Source organism: Macrotis lagotis, chromosome 6 (assembly GCF_037893015.1).
Source record: "Macrotis lagotis isolate mMagLag1 chromosome 6, bilby.v1.9.chrom.fasta, whole genome shotgun sequence".
Classification (NCBI taxonomy): domain Eukaryota; kingdom Metazoa; phylum Chordata; class Mammalia; order Peramelemorphia; family Peramelidae; genus Macrotis; species Macrotis lagotis.
This window is the reverse complement of record NC_133663.1, coordinates 69209493-69226856: the sequence shown is the minus strand read 5'-3', so window position 1 is coordinate 69226856 and position 17364 is coordinate 69209493. Positions and strand designations below refer to the sequence as shown.

Sequence of the window (17364 nt, the reverse complement as noted above, 5' to 3'; positions counted from 1 at the left end):
AAAAGCATCCCAACACTCTCATACCACTTACTTCCTAAAAGAGAAAAGACCCTAACTCCACATCACACCAAGTTACACCAAGTCACAGGGTCCAAAAGAGAAGATGACATGCCTCCCATGGGGTCTGTTGCTAATCAGACTCTACTGGAGCCTTTGTGACCAGAGCCCATTAAACAATGAATCCTCAATTTGAGAAATCAAAATGCTTCCCTCATTCCCTCATCTCTCTCCTCTGTGTTGAGAGGAAAATAAAGTATCATCCTATAAAACTATGGAATGATAGCTCTAGGACCAGAAGAGACCTTAGAAATCATTGATTCTGACTCTTTAATTGAAAAGATGAAGAAATAGGCATAGAGAGGTTAAATCACTTATTCAGGGGAATGCATTCTTCTACTCCCACTGCTTCCCACCCACTAAGTTCTCTGATGAGAGTCTCATCAGACTTGAGTCTCCATCTCCCAATTCTCCAGCCACTGACCTTTCAAGTCAGGGGTTCATTAAGTCTATAAACTTGTTTTCTGTTTTGATAACTGTATTTCTATATAATTGGTTCCTTTTATCATCTTATGTCTTTTATTTTATGCATTTACAAAGCTGATTCTACTAAGGGGATTCTCTAAGCAATACCAGATGACCAAAGGAGGCTAGAGGTTAAGAATAGAAGTTAAGAAGCAGAGCTCTACGTGATGACTCAGCTTGTCTGTCTCTACCATGGGGGCTCTGCCCACAATGGCAAGGGTTCTTGGCATGCTCACCATGCTTTCTTATTCAAAAGGAGGGTTAAGAAGAAGGGCAAGGGAAGAATCAGGGAATATCAATCAATAAACAAGTATTTATCAAGAACTTTCTATCTACAGGTAACTAGAAATACAAGGAGAAAAATGAAACAGTCCCTGCTCTCAACAGCTTCCATTCTATCAGGATAAACATATCTAAAAATAAGAATATACAAATTCTATATCAAATGAATACAAGGTAATTTGGTCAAAATGGTTGGGGGAAGCAGGAAGAGCTTCAATAGAAGGAGGTGCTTGGACTGAGTTTTATAGGAAATAGGGGATTCCAAGAGATGAAAAGGAAGCTCATTTCAAAGGTACAGGTATAAGGAGATAGATGACAGCAAAATGTAAGTGTTTTTGTCTAATAAATGTTTATGAAAATTTGGCAGGGCAGTTGGGATCAAGCTATGAGATGATTGAAATGTTAAATGGTGGGGGAGGAGGTAATTACTAAGTGTCTGAGGTTAGATTTGAACTCAAGTACTCCTGACTCCAGGGCTGGTGCTCTATTCACTGTGCCACCTAGCTGCCCCCCCCACCTCAACCTTTTCCAACAGGTAAATGCTAAATACCCCCATTGAGGGATGTACCTAAAGTACAAGTTTTACTCATCTCCCTATGTCCTCAGTTTCTAATAAGTACTAAACCTGAGAGATTCAACCAGGAGAAATGAACTTGACCCTCCGCTGGGTTACTTTTTATTATTGTTATTATTGTTCCATCTATCTGACTCTAAGATTCCATTGATGCTTTCTTGGCAAATCTCCTAAAGGGCTCTATCCACAGTCCCATTCTGCTGCTCCATTTACTAAACATTAATGAATCACCTACTGTATGCACATCTCTGTACTAAGTGATAGAGGAGATAAGACACACAGATAAAGTACCATCCTTTTTTTTTAAGGACCTTAAAAACCTAGAAGAAAAAAAATCTATTGTTTCAAAAGTAAAACACAAAACCACATCTCCATTAGAAGACTGGATCTCCCAGTAACATAAAGTAATAATGGCAGTTAGCATTTACACAGAACTTTAATATTGGCAAAGATCTTTACAAATATCTCATTTTGTCATCACAAAAGGGAGGTTGATGCCATAGGTATCCTCATTTGGCTGATGAAAAAACTGAGGCTGACAGTTTCCCAGGGTCTAGACTAAGTAAGAAGCTAACACTAATAATAGTTAACATTACACAGTGCCAAACACCATGCTAAGAATTTTACAATTACTATCTCATCCTCACAAACAACCCTGAGAAGTAAATACTATTATTATCTCCATTTTACAGATTAGAAATTAATGCAAAGTTTAAATGACTTGCCCAGGGTCACCCAGTTAGCAAGTATCTGAGGTAGGATTTTAATTCAGGTTTTCCTGAATTCTACCACAGCATTCTATTCACCGTGCCACATATCTACCTTTGAGTTTGATACCTTAGACTATTCAGTTGTATTCATATCTCTGGGGCACATGCAGAAAAGGATGTTCAAAAAGATAAGTTTTGTAATGTAGATTTAGGAAATATTTAAAATGGAGAAAGGAAAACTTGGGAACCATGAATGGTGCATTCAACTATTCAAGTGGTATTCCTATGAAATAATAACGTATTTTTTAAAAAATTAACAAACTATTTTTTTAAACACACACACACACACACACACACACACACACACACACACACACACACACACACACACCAGAAGAACATTGAACACAGTAACTGCCATATTTCGAGATGATCAACTATGACAGGCTTAGCTCTTCTCAGCAATATGTGATCAAAGAAAATTCCAAAAGACAAGTGATGGAAAATGCCATCCATATCCAGAAAAAAGAACTAAGGAATTCAATGCAGATCAAAGCATACTTCTTTTACTTTTTAAAAAATTTTTCAGTTTTTTCTTTCTCATGTTTTTTCCCTTTTGTTCTGATTCTTCTTTCACAACATGACTAATATGGAAATATGTTTAACATGATTGTTCATGTATAACCTATATCAGCTTGCTTGTAATTTTGGGAAAGGGAGAGGGAGAAAAATTTGGAAATTAAAATTTTATAAAATTGAATGTTGAAAACTACTTTTGCATGTAATTGGAAAAATAAAATGCTATTAAAATAAAAAATAGAATAAAACAAAAGGTACACACATACAAGGTAGGGTCAGTTAAACTAGAAGTAATGGATATTAGAGTAAGTTGTGAAATGGCAGAATCACTAATGAATGCACTATTGGTGGAACTATGAATTTTCCCAACTTTCTGGAAAGCAATTTTGAATTAGGCTAAAGAAGTAACTAACATGCCTGTATCCCTTGTCTCAGAGATCCCACTTTACTTAAGAAAAATTAAAGGAAGAAAGGCCCCATAGTCAACAAAATGTTTATTGCATCGGTTTTTATAGTAGCAATGTAGAATATAGCAAAAACAAAATGGTGCTCATCAACTGGGGAACAGCTAAACAAATGGTGGTACATGAAGATAATGGTACCAGAAAAAAAATATATTAGGAAAATAAAGAAAAGCACAAGGAAGATGCTACAAACAGATGCAAAATGCAATTAAGTACCAGAAACAAGATCTATTTTGACTCCAACAGTGCAAATGGAAAGAACAACAAAATTAGCCTTGTTAATTATGACTCAACTTAGTCTCCCAAAAGAGATGAAAAAATAAATGTCTGTCATTTCTTTGCAGAGACAGGGAGACTATGAGTGCAGAATGTTGTATATACTATTGGCCTTAGTTGAATTTGCAGATTGGTTTTTTTTTAATTGTTTTTGTTCTCTGGTAATGGCTTTCTGGATAGAAGAGGGGGAGGGATATATTTGGAAGTGAAGTTGATATAAAAGTAAAAGATTTCGAAACTCAGGAGGCAACCAACTATCCAGGCCAAGGCATAATAGAGTCCAAACCTGACTCATCTGAGCTTCAGTCCATGGTTAAGTTTCTCTCCCCAAGACAGCTGCCTCTGGATTCAGAAAATGACAATCTCCCAGTTCCCTCCGCACGACCCTGCATTCCCTCCAGAAGTTATATAAATCTTGGTAGGGGAAGATTCCACAGACCCTCCCCCCCCCACTCTCCATAATGAATCCCACTGAGAAATCTAGTGGAGTGAAGCCAAACTGAGAAGCAGGAGAACTGGGCCCCTAGTTCCAACTCTTGTTTATCAATTACTTTTGTGTCTTGGTCAAGTTACTTCTTTAATCCTGGCCTCAGTCTTCTATTCTGTAAAATAAGGGAACTGACTAGATGAACTCTAAAGTCTCTTCCAAGTCTAAAATGTCATGACTGTCATGATTCTGTATAACTGAGAAAAGAACAAAAGAAAACAGTCTCCAAGTTCAGATTTAGGTTAAATAATCAAAAGGACTTCCTGTCTCTGAGAGGTGAGAGCAGGGAAAACTAAAGGAGAGGAGTCTCTGAAATATTCTTAAATGAGCGAGTCTATAGAAGGAGAGAAATCTGTGAAATATTCTTAGCTGGGGATAATCTTGAATAGTATCCCCTATTTTAGATAGGAAAAAAATCAGTGCCAAGCTTAGAGGAGGGAGCATAACAGGGCTAGAACAGATACAGTGACCTTGAGAGTGGGTGTGGAGAAATCTCTGGAACTGCCCCATATCACCTAGTTCGTCTATACCTTTACCAGTCCTACAAGTACCTGCTTGTTTCTAGAGGAGGCTAAGAGGGAGAGAGTTGAGTCTGGCACCTGGTGATGCCCCCCTTGGGGCCCCTTGGCATATACCCCTGGAAAAGTTTAGTGGGAATGGTTCTGGGGAGAGTTTGCCAGGCACGCTCTGAATGGGGTAGCCCCACCCTCCTCTTACCGCCAACAAGGCAGATTGGCACTGCCAATGGAGCGAGTGAAAATTCACAGAGTGAGAAGGAAGAATTAGCTAAATACTGTGAGGGCTTCCTGTGCCTCCCAGGAGAAGGGAGGGGGTCCCTCTATCCATCAGTAGTACCCAGGCAGATTCTAATACATAAACAAGTTTGTGGTAACCAAGATGTCTGGCTCTCTCTAAAGACAAAAAAAAAAAAAAGTCAAAATAAAAATGTCCAAGAGAGGACAAAATTGTGATTTGGAGGGGAGAAAAGGAAATACTCTCCCTATTAACAATGATGGTACTAACTAAAATTTATGTAATGTTTTAGATTCCAAAGTATTTTACATTCATTGTTTTGATGGTTTCTTGAAAGGGCTCTGAGTACAAATTATTTATTTCCATTTCTCAGATGAGGAAACGAAGGTTAAGCCAAAGCCCACACATTATGAAACGAGGACAATGTGGTCTCTCCATAAGAATAGGCAGTAGGAGCTACAGGGGTGGGGAGAGAGGATTGTGGAGTCTGGGAGAAGAAGGAAAGAGCATTGTGGTCTGTGGGAAAAGAGGGGCAGCCTGAGCAGGAAAGGAAAGAGAGGGTAATGTGGTCTGAGGGAGGAACAGGGGAGTCCCTCTCTGGCAGTCTGAACTGAGAGAGCTGAAGCGTGGAAGGCAGTTAAAATAGAAGTTGGGGGGTCTCACCTCATCTCACCTCGACTTGACATGGCAAGAAACTGAAAAGCCAGACTGTTGTTCTGAATTCCCAAGGTTCTGGCATGATTTCATTTCTTGTCATTTGGGTTTGGGGACAGGAAAGTAAGAAAAGGCAGGTTTGGGGCAAAGGGGGGAAGCGGAGGGGGGTAGGCGAGGAGAAAAGTCTTGGGGCTAGGAAGGCAGTAGCTAGACCAAACAAAAACCAGCCATCCCAGAGGGTAGCAGAGGACATGGACTGGGCTTTAGTTTAAGTAGATGAAAGCTAGGCATGAGTCACAGGGAAGGGAGTAGGGGTTCTCTCTGGAGACCTGCTCTGTAACCAGCTCATCCTCATGCAGAGAGACTTCACCTTCTTCCCTCCCTCCTCTCTCTTCTCCCCACTCTCTTTCCTCCCTTTTTCTCCTCTCTCTTCTCTTCTTTATCCTCTCCCCTATTCTCTTTCCCCTTTCCCCTTCCCCTATCTTCTCCTCCTCCTCTTTCATTTCTCTTCTTCTTCATCTCCTCCTCTTCTTCTTCTTCCTCCTCCTCCTTTTTTCTTCTCCTCTCCCTCTCCTCTATCTTTATTTTATCTCTTCCTCTCTTCTTCTTTTTCCTCTCCTCCTCCTTTCTGTCTCTCCTTTCTCTTCTTTATCCTTTATCCAGTCTCCTCATCTTCCTCTTTTTCTCTTCCTCCTCCTCCTTTCTGTCTCTCCCTCTTTTCTCTATTTTTATCCTTTCTCCTCCTCCTCCTCCTTCTCTCCCTCTCTCTCTCTCCCTCTTTCTCCTCCTTCTTCCTCCCACCTACATCCACATCTTCTCCAGCATGTCCACCCCATGCCCCCTACCCAGCTCCCACTTCTTTTCTCCAGTGATACTTACCTTCCTGGAAATAGCCTCTAATTATTCTCAGTACCCCAGTCCCAACTCCTTAGTCCTGCTAATCTCTGAGGATAAACAAACTGGTTTCTGTCCTGCTCCCTAGCAGGAAACATACTGTGAAAGAAAGAACATGGGCTCAAAGTCAGAAAACCTGGATTCAAATCCCACCTTTGACATTTACTACCTGTGTGAGTGACCTTGAGCAAGTAACTTAACCTCTCCAGCTTTACCTGCAAAATAAATGGGTTGTCCTGGCTGTCCCACAGAGGTCTCTTTTAGCTCTAAATCTAGAAACATTGGATCTTCAAAACTGGCCACATTGAGATGTGAGGTACAAAAGTGAGGCAGAATAGAAATAAAGTTTATGTGGGGAGAGGCAGAAATGGGAAGACAAAGACAGAAACACAAATTGAAGCAGACAGTAATACTAGTAATGACAGAGAAAGTCACAAAATGAAGACAGAGGGCAAGGGAAACTTGAGAAGAATTTCCAAAGCACTAAAGATCACTAAAGAAAGAAGACCCAGACCTCCTGAGAACTTGCCCATATGGGCAAGGTCCTGGAAGTCCTAAGAATTTGCTGCAAGGCGGGGGGGGGGGGGGGGGGGGGATGTCTCCCTCCAGACTGTCTCCACTGACAATCAAATAAGGGAAAATGAACTTTGGAGACTCTTTGTGGTGCGTTGGGACAGGTCAGCTTGGGAGAGGGAGTTATGACATTGCCTTTCCTTGAAATCTTGAAGGAGAGAGACTACCTTCTTGTATGGGCTAGGAGGACAGAGGTGAAGAAAAAGAGATAAATTTCCACCAAGACTTCTGGAAGCTTGATGATTCTACCATTTTGTCACAAGCCCCTTCGTGTCGCCTCTTCTTCCCAGTCTCCCACTACATCAGGTCAGACAGAAGCCTGTTGTCTGGTCCTAGAGTTTCCACCTAAAGCTCTTTATTCTGAACCCTGAGCAACCAGGGTACAGGGATAATCAACTCACCTCTCAGTCTCTCCCACTCAACCTGACTTCAGGCAGAAGTGGTCACTCCCTAAGTTGGGAGCTAGGAATCTGAGATCTTTAATGGAACATTACTGAGATCTGAGGAACACATGATTTATTTGGGGGATGAAGACTACAGTTGCAGGTAAATAGTGCAAAGCAGATGGTTTCTGATTCGTATTTAGGGATTGCCTTGCTTCCTCCCAACAGTCTCTAGGACCTAGTCTACCACCCAGGTAGGCTGCTTCTTCTAACTATGGAGAGAGGAACCCCAGGACACACCAGCCTCCTAAACTCTAACATTGCAACTACAAGGTTCAGTGTTCCAGTCTTTCCTCCAAAGGTGCTGAGTTAAGAAGGGATACATGGCAGCTAGGTGGCACAGTGGATAGAGCACTGGCCCTGGAGGCAGGAGTACCTGAGTTCAAATCCAACCTCAGACACTTAATAATTACCCAGCTGTGTGGCCTTTGACAAGCCACTAAACCCCATTGCCTTGCCAAAAAACTCCTAAAAATAAAAAGTAAAAAAAAGAAGGGGTACGTGCCCAAGATCAGAAGTATCCAAGTCTCTGACTCCACATACCATGCCCTTTTCTGAAAATGCTAAAGAGGGGAGGCATTGGACATGAGCCAGTTGGTTCCCTTAATCTGTATAAATGACCGGTGGGCAGTTAGGGGGTGCAGTGGATGGAGCACTGCCTTTGGAATCAGGAGGGAGGAAGTTCGAATTAGACCTCAGACACTAGACTTACTAACTGTGTGACCTTGGGCAAGTCACTTGAACCTGACTGCCTCACATCCAGGTATAGGTATAGGTACCCAAGTGCTCCCAGGACACAATTACTGCTTCTCATATCCTAGCTTCCTTCTTTGTCCCCAAATCCCTGAGAAATACTATTTGTCTAGACTCAGGTCTCTAGCGTCCACCTTACTTCAAGGACCCAAGACTCACCTGCACCAGTAATGAAGGAAGAGAGGAATATCCAGCTGAGTGACATCTCACTACCAGGCCTCAGCTCTTGAAGGACCCTTTCTCCCTCTGCACCTGCCCTTCTGGCCCAGAAGTTCCCCCAGTCTAATTCTACCAGAGTCTGGTCACAGCTCCCCACACAGCACGATGAATAGAGGTACCCAAGACCTGAGACAGATTCCTGGAAAGACTAGCTAGGGAAGTTTAACCCTTTTGTCATTCCTTGGTATTGTACACACAAACACACAGACACACACACACACACACACACACACACACACACACACACACACAGACTTTTGTCCACTTCACCCTTTAAACTGAGGCTCCCTCCCCTGGCTCAGGGGAAACATTCCTCCCACCCCCACCCCCCCTTACGCCACCTTCCCCTGGCTTAGCCCCATACCCCTCCCCAGGGTAATCCTAAAAGCATTTTTAAAGAAAGGAAATTTGGTAATCAGCTAATCTAATCCCCTAATTTTATAGATAAAGAAACCGTCCTCAAAAGCCGAATGGCTGTCCTGTCCTCCCTTAGATGCCAAGATGAGCTCCAGACACACGTATGCACTGCACCCCCCAACCCCCTTCCACAAACACAAATATCCTTCTCCCCAAAGCATCTCCCCGGCTTCCTTCCACTGCACCTTAGCTTACCCCTAGCAGTCGCTTCTTCCTCTGAGGGCTCGATGAGCCGCAGGGGGCCGGGCGCTTGCAGTGCCCTGGATCTGGGGGGCCCCTAGGGAGCTGGGGAGCACCCGGGGGTCCGGGATCCAGCTCCTCGCAGCAGACCAAGCTCACGGTGCAGCCCATCAGTCCCAGAGCCTCAGGGAAGGGGGCGGGGGCCGGGGAGCCCAGACTTCCCCCGCCTGGACCCGTCCCGGAGTCACCACGTGCCCCCACTTTCCACGGGCTACAGTGGGGGGCTGCGGCGCGGCTCGATCCTGGGCGCACTGCCGGGACAGCGGGGAGGCGGCAGGTCCGGCCGCCCTCGGCTCCTCCTTCTCCTAGGACGGCCAGGAAGCGTGAAGTGTACCCTGGGGACAAGAATGAGCAGGAGCCCGAGGATGGGGAGACAATCCCCCAGGTCCGAGGAGCTGGGCACCGGCGGGGGCTGAACTTGGAGAAGCCCGGGACACCTAGCGCCAGCTCTGCGGTCGGAGGATCTGGTTTGAGCCCACTCCTGGTGACCTTGAGAAAGTCACTCAGTCCCTGTGAGCCCGTTGGTTCCCTTCATCTGTATAAATGCCCGGCGGGCAGTTAGGGGGTGCTTTTGGAATCAGGAGGGAGGAAGTTCGAATTAGACCTCAGACACTAGACTTACTGTGTGACCTTGGGCAAGTCACTTGAACCTGACTGCCTCATCCAGGGCCATCTCCAGGGGTCCTGATTCATATCTGGCCCTTGGACCCAGTTGACTCTGGAGGAGAAAGGGAGGCTGGGGACTTAGACCAGCATCCCTTCACTCAAATCTAATTCATGTACTTGCCATGGTGTCATCACCCTGATGTCACTCTTCGAAAATGAAGGATAAACATTACTATAAATAACCTGGCTGGACTAGACGGTCTCTGAGATCTCATGTAGCCCTCCCTCCATCCATGACCTTCTAAGAACGACTCTTAAAAGGTGTGAGACAGAGACAGAGAAAGAGAGACAGAAAGAGATAAAAGGCCAGGGAGTGGACAGAACAGACTACCAGAAGGCTCACTCAATTGTGATCTGTAGGGACTCTCAGAGATCAGCTGCTGCTCATCCATTCCTCAAGGCTGAGGATATCGAAGTGCTTCTTCAACTAATGCAGCTAGTGACCAGTAGACAGAACGCTTCCTGGTGACAAGGAGATTCATTTTCCTCAGTTCAAATCTGGCTTCAGACACTTATTATCTGTGTGACAAGTCACTTGGGCAAGCCATTTAATCTTATTTGCCTCAGTTTACTCCTTCATAAAATGAACTGGAGAAAGAAATTTAAAATCCCAAATGGGGTCACAAAGAATCAGATAAAATACTGTTTGCCTCAGTTTCCTTATCTGTAAAATGAACTGGAGAAGGAAAAGACAAACCACTCCCAATATCTTTGCAAGAGAACCCCAGAATGGGGTCAAGAAGAGGCTGACACAATTGAAACAACAAAAAATAGCAAGCAGACACCCTAACTCAGATTGCCTGTCTGCCTAGATGCCTCCTGTTTGTATATTTGTATACTCCTGTGTGTGTGAATATTTGCATACAAGTTGTCTTATTAAAATGTTTGGAAAGCCCACCAGTGCCTGCTCCTTTTCTCCTAGAATGTCCTATCCTAATGCAAAACCATAGGCAGAGCTTTGGGCAGCCCCTCTTATCAGGAAACCTTTTGGGATGGAACCATAAAACAAATCAACCTACCTGAGTACCTTTCCCAGAGCTCATCATCTGACTTCGTGGAACTTTTCCGTTTTAGAGATAGGGGAAGGAGAGATGCATTTCAGAAGGTGATACTAAGAATCAGGAAACCTAGGTCCCTCCAAATGTCCATATTTCTGTAAGGAGAGGGTCTGCTCTCTCTCCACAAAACCATTTTCCATCCTCCTATTTCACACACCTGGAGGGAAAAATGGATGTGTGTGTGTGTATGTAGGTGCTGGAGGCAGCATCCCAAGCGCTTAGCGCCACTTGGTGGTTATGGTGAGCACAAGAAAAGTAGAAGTGATGAGAATGTATTACGTAAATGAAAGTGTTCTCTCTTGAGAAGTGTAACAACTTTATTTTTTAAAATAAGTTCCCATTAATTTTTCTGTTTCCTACATCATCATAGTTTTGCCAAGTATTCCTCCCCCTCCTCCTGCCAAAAATCCACCCAACAAATAGCACTTTTTAGAGAGAAACCAAAAAATTCATCATTACTAATCAATATATTGAAAAAAGTCAGAAAAAATGCTCAATGTGTAACACCTATGGGCCTCTCACCTCTGCCAAAGATAGTTTGGAGAGGGTGTTTTATGTTGTTTCATTATTGGACTGCTTGATCTTTTTAAATTTGTTACATTTACTTTTTTTGGTTTTTTGCAAGGCAATGGAGTTAAGTGATTTGCCCAAGGTCACACAGCTAGGCAATTTATTAAGTGTCTGAGGCTGAATTTGAATTCAGGTCGTCCCAACTCCAGGGTGAGTGCTCTGTCCACTGTGCCATCTAGCTGCCCCTGTTACATTTACTTTTAATTTTTTTACAGTTATTCTTTCCATTTACATTGTTGTAGTTGTTGTGTATAGTTTTCTTGACTCTGCTTCCTTCCCTCTGCACCACTTTATATACATCTTTTCCATTCTTCACTGTATTCATCACATACATTTCTTATAGTAGCATTCCATTACTCATGTACCAGTTTGTAGACTCATTCCCCAAATAATGCACTTCTACTTTGTTTCTAATTCTTGATTATCACCAAAAAATATGCTGCTAAAAATATCTCGTTTATCACCAAAAAATATGCTACTGAAAATATTTTGGAGTATATGGGGACTTTCTTTTTATCAATGGCTTCCTTGAGCCCAGTGGTGGCATCAGTGACTCAAAAATCTGAAAATTTTAGGCAATTTATTTGCATAATTCCAAATTGCTTTACAAAATGATTGTGTCATTTCACAGCTGTACCAACAATGTATAAGTGTGTCTATTCTTCCACAACCCTTTTAACATTGTTGTCATTTTGTACATTGTGAGATGAAACCTCAGAATTGTTTTGAGTTGGATTTCTCTTATTAGCAGAGATTTGGAGCATTCTTCCATGGTGGTTAGTTCATAGTTCTTTTGAGAATTGTCTATCTACATCCTATGACCATTTATCTATTGGGAAATGGCATATGTAGTTGTTGTTCAGTCATTTCAGTCATATCCAACTTTTCATGAACCCTTTTGGGGTTTTCTTAGTAAAAATACTGGAGTAACTTGCCATTTTCTTCTCCAGCTCATTTTACAAATGAGGAAACCGAGGCAAAGAGGTTAAGTGATTTGTCCAGGGTCATTACAGCTTCAGGAAGATATGCCTTCCTAATTCCAAGCCCAGTAATCTGAATTATGGAGCCAAGTAGCCTCATCTGACCCATGGTGGGTGCTCATTGACTCGACCTGATTTACATAGAAAGGGTCCTTAGTTATTTAGTTCAGTTTCCTCATTTTATAGATGAGGAAACAGAAGCACAGAGAAAGAGAAAGAGCCCCAGATTACACATAACCTTATTAATTTATAATTTTAAACTAATATTACACAATAATTCACACACACACAGATACCTAAATAGGAGACCCTAGTTTCATAGTCAGGCCTCACAAGATATAGAACAGAAGAAGAAACGAAGCTTCTACCTACTCTCCTAAACTCAGAAAATAAACTTCCCCTGAAGCTATTTCTCCTATCACTAAAATTTGACATCATTCTGCTCCTTCTCCTTCCCCAAATTTGGTCCTCTAGTTCTCTCCCACTGAAGGTTTGGGAGTTTCCCCCCCCCCATCTCCTAGAGGTCCTGGGTGGTGCTAGACATGAGTCATTGTTCAGACAGAAAAATTCAGGCAAGGCTTCAAGGGCTAGACAGACACACAAAGACATTCCAGCTCTGATGCCACACACTGACCGCTCTGATCCTTCCTGGGTGAGTAGCCAGGACAACTCTTTGAGGAGGATTATGGGGGGGGGGGGGGGTTAACGACTGAACTGAGAGAGGCTGAGAGATTTCCATGATTGCCAGAATCTGATGATTTCTTCATCCAGTTACCTACAGGACCTCCTCTCCCATTTGTCCTTTGGTTCCCCCAGGGATATTTTTACTACTCTATAATACCTGTACCAGCAATTTGTTTGGAACCTCAGAAATTATTAAGTCCAACTAGTATCTGAATCAATCCATCAACAAGCATTTGCTATACATCCGCATTGTGAGATTGAAATACAAAGCCTAAAACAAAACAGCTCCTGAACTCAGGGAGATTCCATTCTTGCAGGAATTTCTGAGCAAGGCTTCCCTCTGCAAAGTCCCATTCAACTCAAAACCTCCAGTGAAACGAACCCACTATCTCCCAAAGAAGCTCATCCTAGCTGAGGGAATAGATATTTGTTAGCAAGTATTCTTACCCTGATTCCTGGTCAGCTTCTCTGAAACTTCAATCTATTCTATTTAGTTCTACCTTCTGAGGATGAACAAAAAAAGATAAATCTCTTCTTCTTGTAACAGCTTTTCTAATAATTGAAGACAATGATCATGTCTTCACCAAAATCTTTTCTCCTCCAGTCTAAATATCTCTAGTTCCTTCAACCAATGCTCTTAAGATACTGTCTAGCACTTTCCTAACATGTCATTCCATGACTGAAGGCAGGCTACCCACATTGGACTCCATGACTCCCCAAGTTCAATGGTAACCCTAGATCCTAAGGAGTCCTAAGATATTACAAGGATTAGGGAAGGGAATAAGTATCTATACAGTGGTTCTGGGCACTGTGGTAATGCTTTTTTAAAATGATTATCTCTTGATTCATTTAATAACCCTGAAATATAGGTCCTACTTTCATCCCCATTTTACAGATGAGAGGAATTGAGGATTAGGAGCAGACTAGAATTATACTTGAGTCTCTGAAAGAATTGATGAAAGAACAAGGAGTCCTCCCTCCAGTCTAGTCTTTTTTTCTATTTCTCCATCTCCTAGATTGTCTCTCTCCCTTTGCTTCTTTCTCCATTTTCTTGAAATAAATCACACTTTCCACTCAGCTAGGGATCAGGAGGGGATGAGTGTATGTCTTGAGAATGACTGTTCCCAGGAGACTGATTTCCCCAGGGGGAAGGGAATACTTCATACAGTCCAGCTCTGAACTGAGATTAATGATAATGTTTGTCCTTTATTTTCGAAAAAGACAATAACATTAGGAAGCTGATGCCACAAGCATGTGAACTGGATTTGAGTGAGGGAAAATTGTGCTAAGTCACCAGCATCACTTTCTCCTCCAGAATCATCTGGGTCAGATATCAGGATGGCTGGAGATGGCCCTGGATGTGAGGCAATGAGTGTTAAGTGATTTGCCCAAGGTCACACAACTAGTAAGAGTCAAGTTTCTGAGACTAGATTCAAACTCCCATCTTCCTGACTCCAAGGCCAGTGCTCCATCCACTGCACCACCTAGTTGCCCCTTCAACTGAGATACCCACCTAAAGGCTAAACAAACCCTGGAGAGAGCTGAGGACCTGAAATAGACCCATAGGAATAGGAGCACAAGATTCAGAAAGAAGACCTGAAAAAGAGCTTCAATGTCTTCTTTGCTGTGCCATCCTCTATGGTCCCCCCGCCCCCAAAGATTAATGTCCCTGTCAGGGCTCAGCTTTGGACAGTTCTCTCTACAGACTCTCTCTTGGTGATCTCAGTTCCCATAAGTACTATTGCCATCATTTTGTAGATAACTCCCAGATCTATACAGTCAAGGATAGCCCTCTTCTGACTCCTGGGTCCCAACATGCTACTAAACATTTCCAACAAAATGTCCAAAATGAAACTCTATCTTTTCCCCTAAACTTGCTCCTTTCCCAAACTTCCCTGTGTCTCTCCAAGGCAACACCATCCTTGTGGTCAGAGGTTCCCAATCTCAGTCTTCCTAGATTTTGTACTTCTCTTTAACCCTATCCCATAGTCAATCAGTTGATAAGTTTTGATAATTATTTCTCCACAATTTTGGCCCATTTCCCCCCTTCTCTTCACTCACGAAGTCACTACCCTAGTTCAGGCCCCCATCCCTTCTTATCTGAGCTATTGCAAGCATTTCTCAAAAACGTGGGCAAATTCAGAAAATCACCTGAAATGTTCACATGGCCTTTTCTGCCCAATGTATGGTAGAGCATTCTAAGCTCTGATCAGTCAGGCGCATTGTAACTTGACTCTGATATAGTGATGTTATTTTGATCCTCTTCAAGAACAAAGAACAAAAAACAAGAACCAATCAACCAGTCTCTTAATTGGTCTCCTATTTCTAGTTTCTCACACCTCCAGTTGGTCCTCCCCATCACTGCCAAAATAATCTTCCTAGAGGGTGGCTAGGTGTCGTAGCAGGAGTACCTGAGTTCACATCTGGTCTCAGACACTTAATAATTACCTAGCTGTGTGTGGCCTTGGGCAAGACACTTAACCCCATTTGCCTTGCAAAAACCTAAATAATAATAATAATAATAATAATAATATAATTATAATAATAATAATTTTCCTAAAGCAGTTTTGAATAAGTCACTCAAAAATTTTCCATAGCTCCCTATTGCCACTAGGATAAAAATAGATGCATTGGCTTGTCATCCTTTGTGACAAATATTAAAGAGGAAAGAGAAAAATTTAACAGAACTAAGCAATATTTCAACCTTCACAGCACATACAATATTCTATTTTCATAGTCCTTTCACCATGAAGAGAAGAAGGTATGTCTTATCAACTGTGATCTTAGTTAAGTGCTGGGTAAATAGAAAGTGCTTAATGAGTGTGTGTTCCCTTTCCTTCCAGTGTTCTCAAAGTCCAAGCTTAATCATTATAATTATGCAGCATTTGATAACATTTTTATTATTGTTGTTGATTTTGTTCTTTCTATTTTCATTGTTAAAATCATTTGTTGGGTGGCTAGGTGGCACAGTGGATAGAGCACCGCCGTGGAGTCAGGAGTACCTGAGTTCAAATTCGACTTCAGATACTTAATAATTACCTAGTTGTGTGGCCTTGGGCAAGCCACTTAACCGCACTGTCTTGAAAAAAAAGAAAAGAAAAGAAAATCTTTTGTAATTTTCTGCCTACTTTCTGCTTGCATAAGGTCACATGTATCTTCCCAGTTCCCCTGAATTCTTAGTCATTTCTTGTTGTCACATAATAATATCCCATTACATTCATATACCACAGTTTATTTAGATATTCCCTACTTAATTCACACCTTCTTTGTTCTCAGTTCCTTGCTACCACACACACACACACACACACACACACACACACACACACACACACACACACACACTAATATTTTTTCTGTCTCAACCTCCTTAGGACCTTAACCTAGCCCTGGGATCTCTAGATAAAAGAAGAGAGAGACATTGTAGTGACTTAAAACTTAATTTTAAATTGTTTTTCAGAATGATTGGATCAACTCACAGTCCCACTCTCTGTGTGTACACATGCCTGTCTTCCCACAACTTTTCCAGCACTAACTTACTCTTAAGTGAAACCTTCAAGATGTTTTTTAGTGAATATCTCCTTTTACTGGTGATTTGGAGTAATCTTTCATATCACTGTTATTGCTTTGCAATTCTTCTTTGGATAATTTTAGTTTATAACCTTGTCCACTTATCTGTTGAAAATTAGTTCTTAGTTTATATATATATATATATTTGTCTTAATGTTTAATATATTGGATAGCACACTCTTGTTTTGTATTATTTCTTTATTTGTTTGTCCAATTACATATAAAAATAGTTTTCAATATTCATTTTTATAAAGTTTTCTACCTCCCAACTTTCCCTCCCCCTCACTCTAAGAAAGGAAGTAATCTGATATAGGTTATGCATGCATAATCATGCTTCACATACTTCTTTATTACTCATTTTATAAAAGAAGAATCAGAACAAAGGCGAAAACCACAAGAAAGAAAAACCAAAAAAAAGTTTTTAAAGCAAAAATTGTATGCTTTGATTTGCATTCAGGCTACTTAGTTCTTTCTCTGATTGAGTATGGCATTTTCCACCACAAGACTGAAATTATCTTTGATCACTATATTGATAAGAAGAGTTAAGTCTATCATAGTTGATCATCACACAGTGTTACTGTTAATGTGTACAATATTTTCCTGGTTCTGTTCAGTTCACTCAGCATCAATTCATGTGTTTCCAGGTTTTTCTGAAATCCATCTGCTCATCATTGCTTACCAAACAATTATAATCCTTTATATTCATATATCACAATTTGTTTAGTCTTTACCCAATTAATTCTTTGCCACCACAAAAAAGAGCTGCTAAGACTATTTTTGTACATGTGGGTCTTTTTCCCTTTGTATGACCTTTTTTGAGACACAGACCTAGTAGAAGTATTGACAATAGATTCTTGTAAGAAAGTGATTAAAAAGTCACGTGTTCAATCCCTGCTCCTGACATTAATGGTTCCTTTTCTTATCTTTGCTACATTGATGCTGTTAATTCAAAAACTCTTGAATTTCATGTCATCAAAATTATCTTTTATCTTTTGTGAT

At 41.6% G+C, this 17364-nt stretch overlaps 1 protein-coding gene across 7 annotated transcripts in view; it reads right to left on the bottom strand.

Moving 5' to 3' along the window:
* Positions 1-8898, bottom strand: part of TNS1 (tensin 1) — a 324376-nt gene extending 315478 nt beyond the window's left edge. For 5 of the 7 annotated variants that reach the window (XM_074191391.1, XM_074191392.1, XM_074191394.1 and 2 more), the window contains exon 1: positions 8796-8898. The gene's annotated coding sequence lies outside the window, so the exon portion shown is untranslated. The remainder of the gene's footprint in view (positions 1-8795) is intronic. The other 2 variants (XM_074191398.1, XM_074191399.1) reach the window with 1 other exon arrangement.
* Between the last annotated feature and the right edge of the window lie 8466 nt (positions 8899-17364).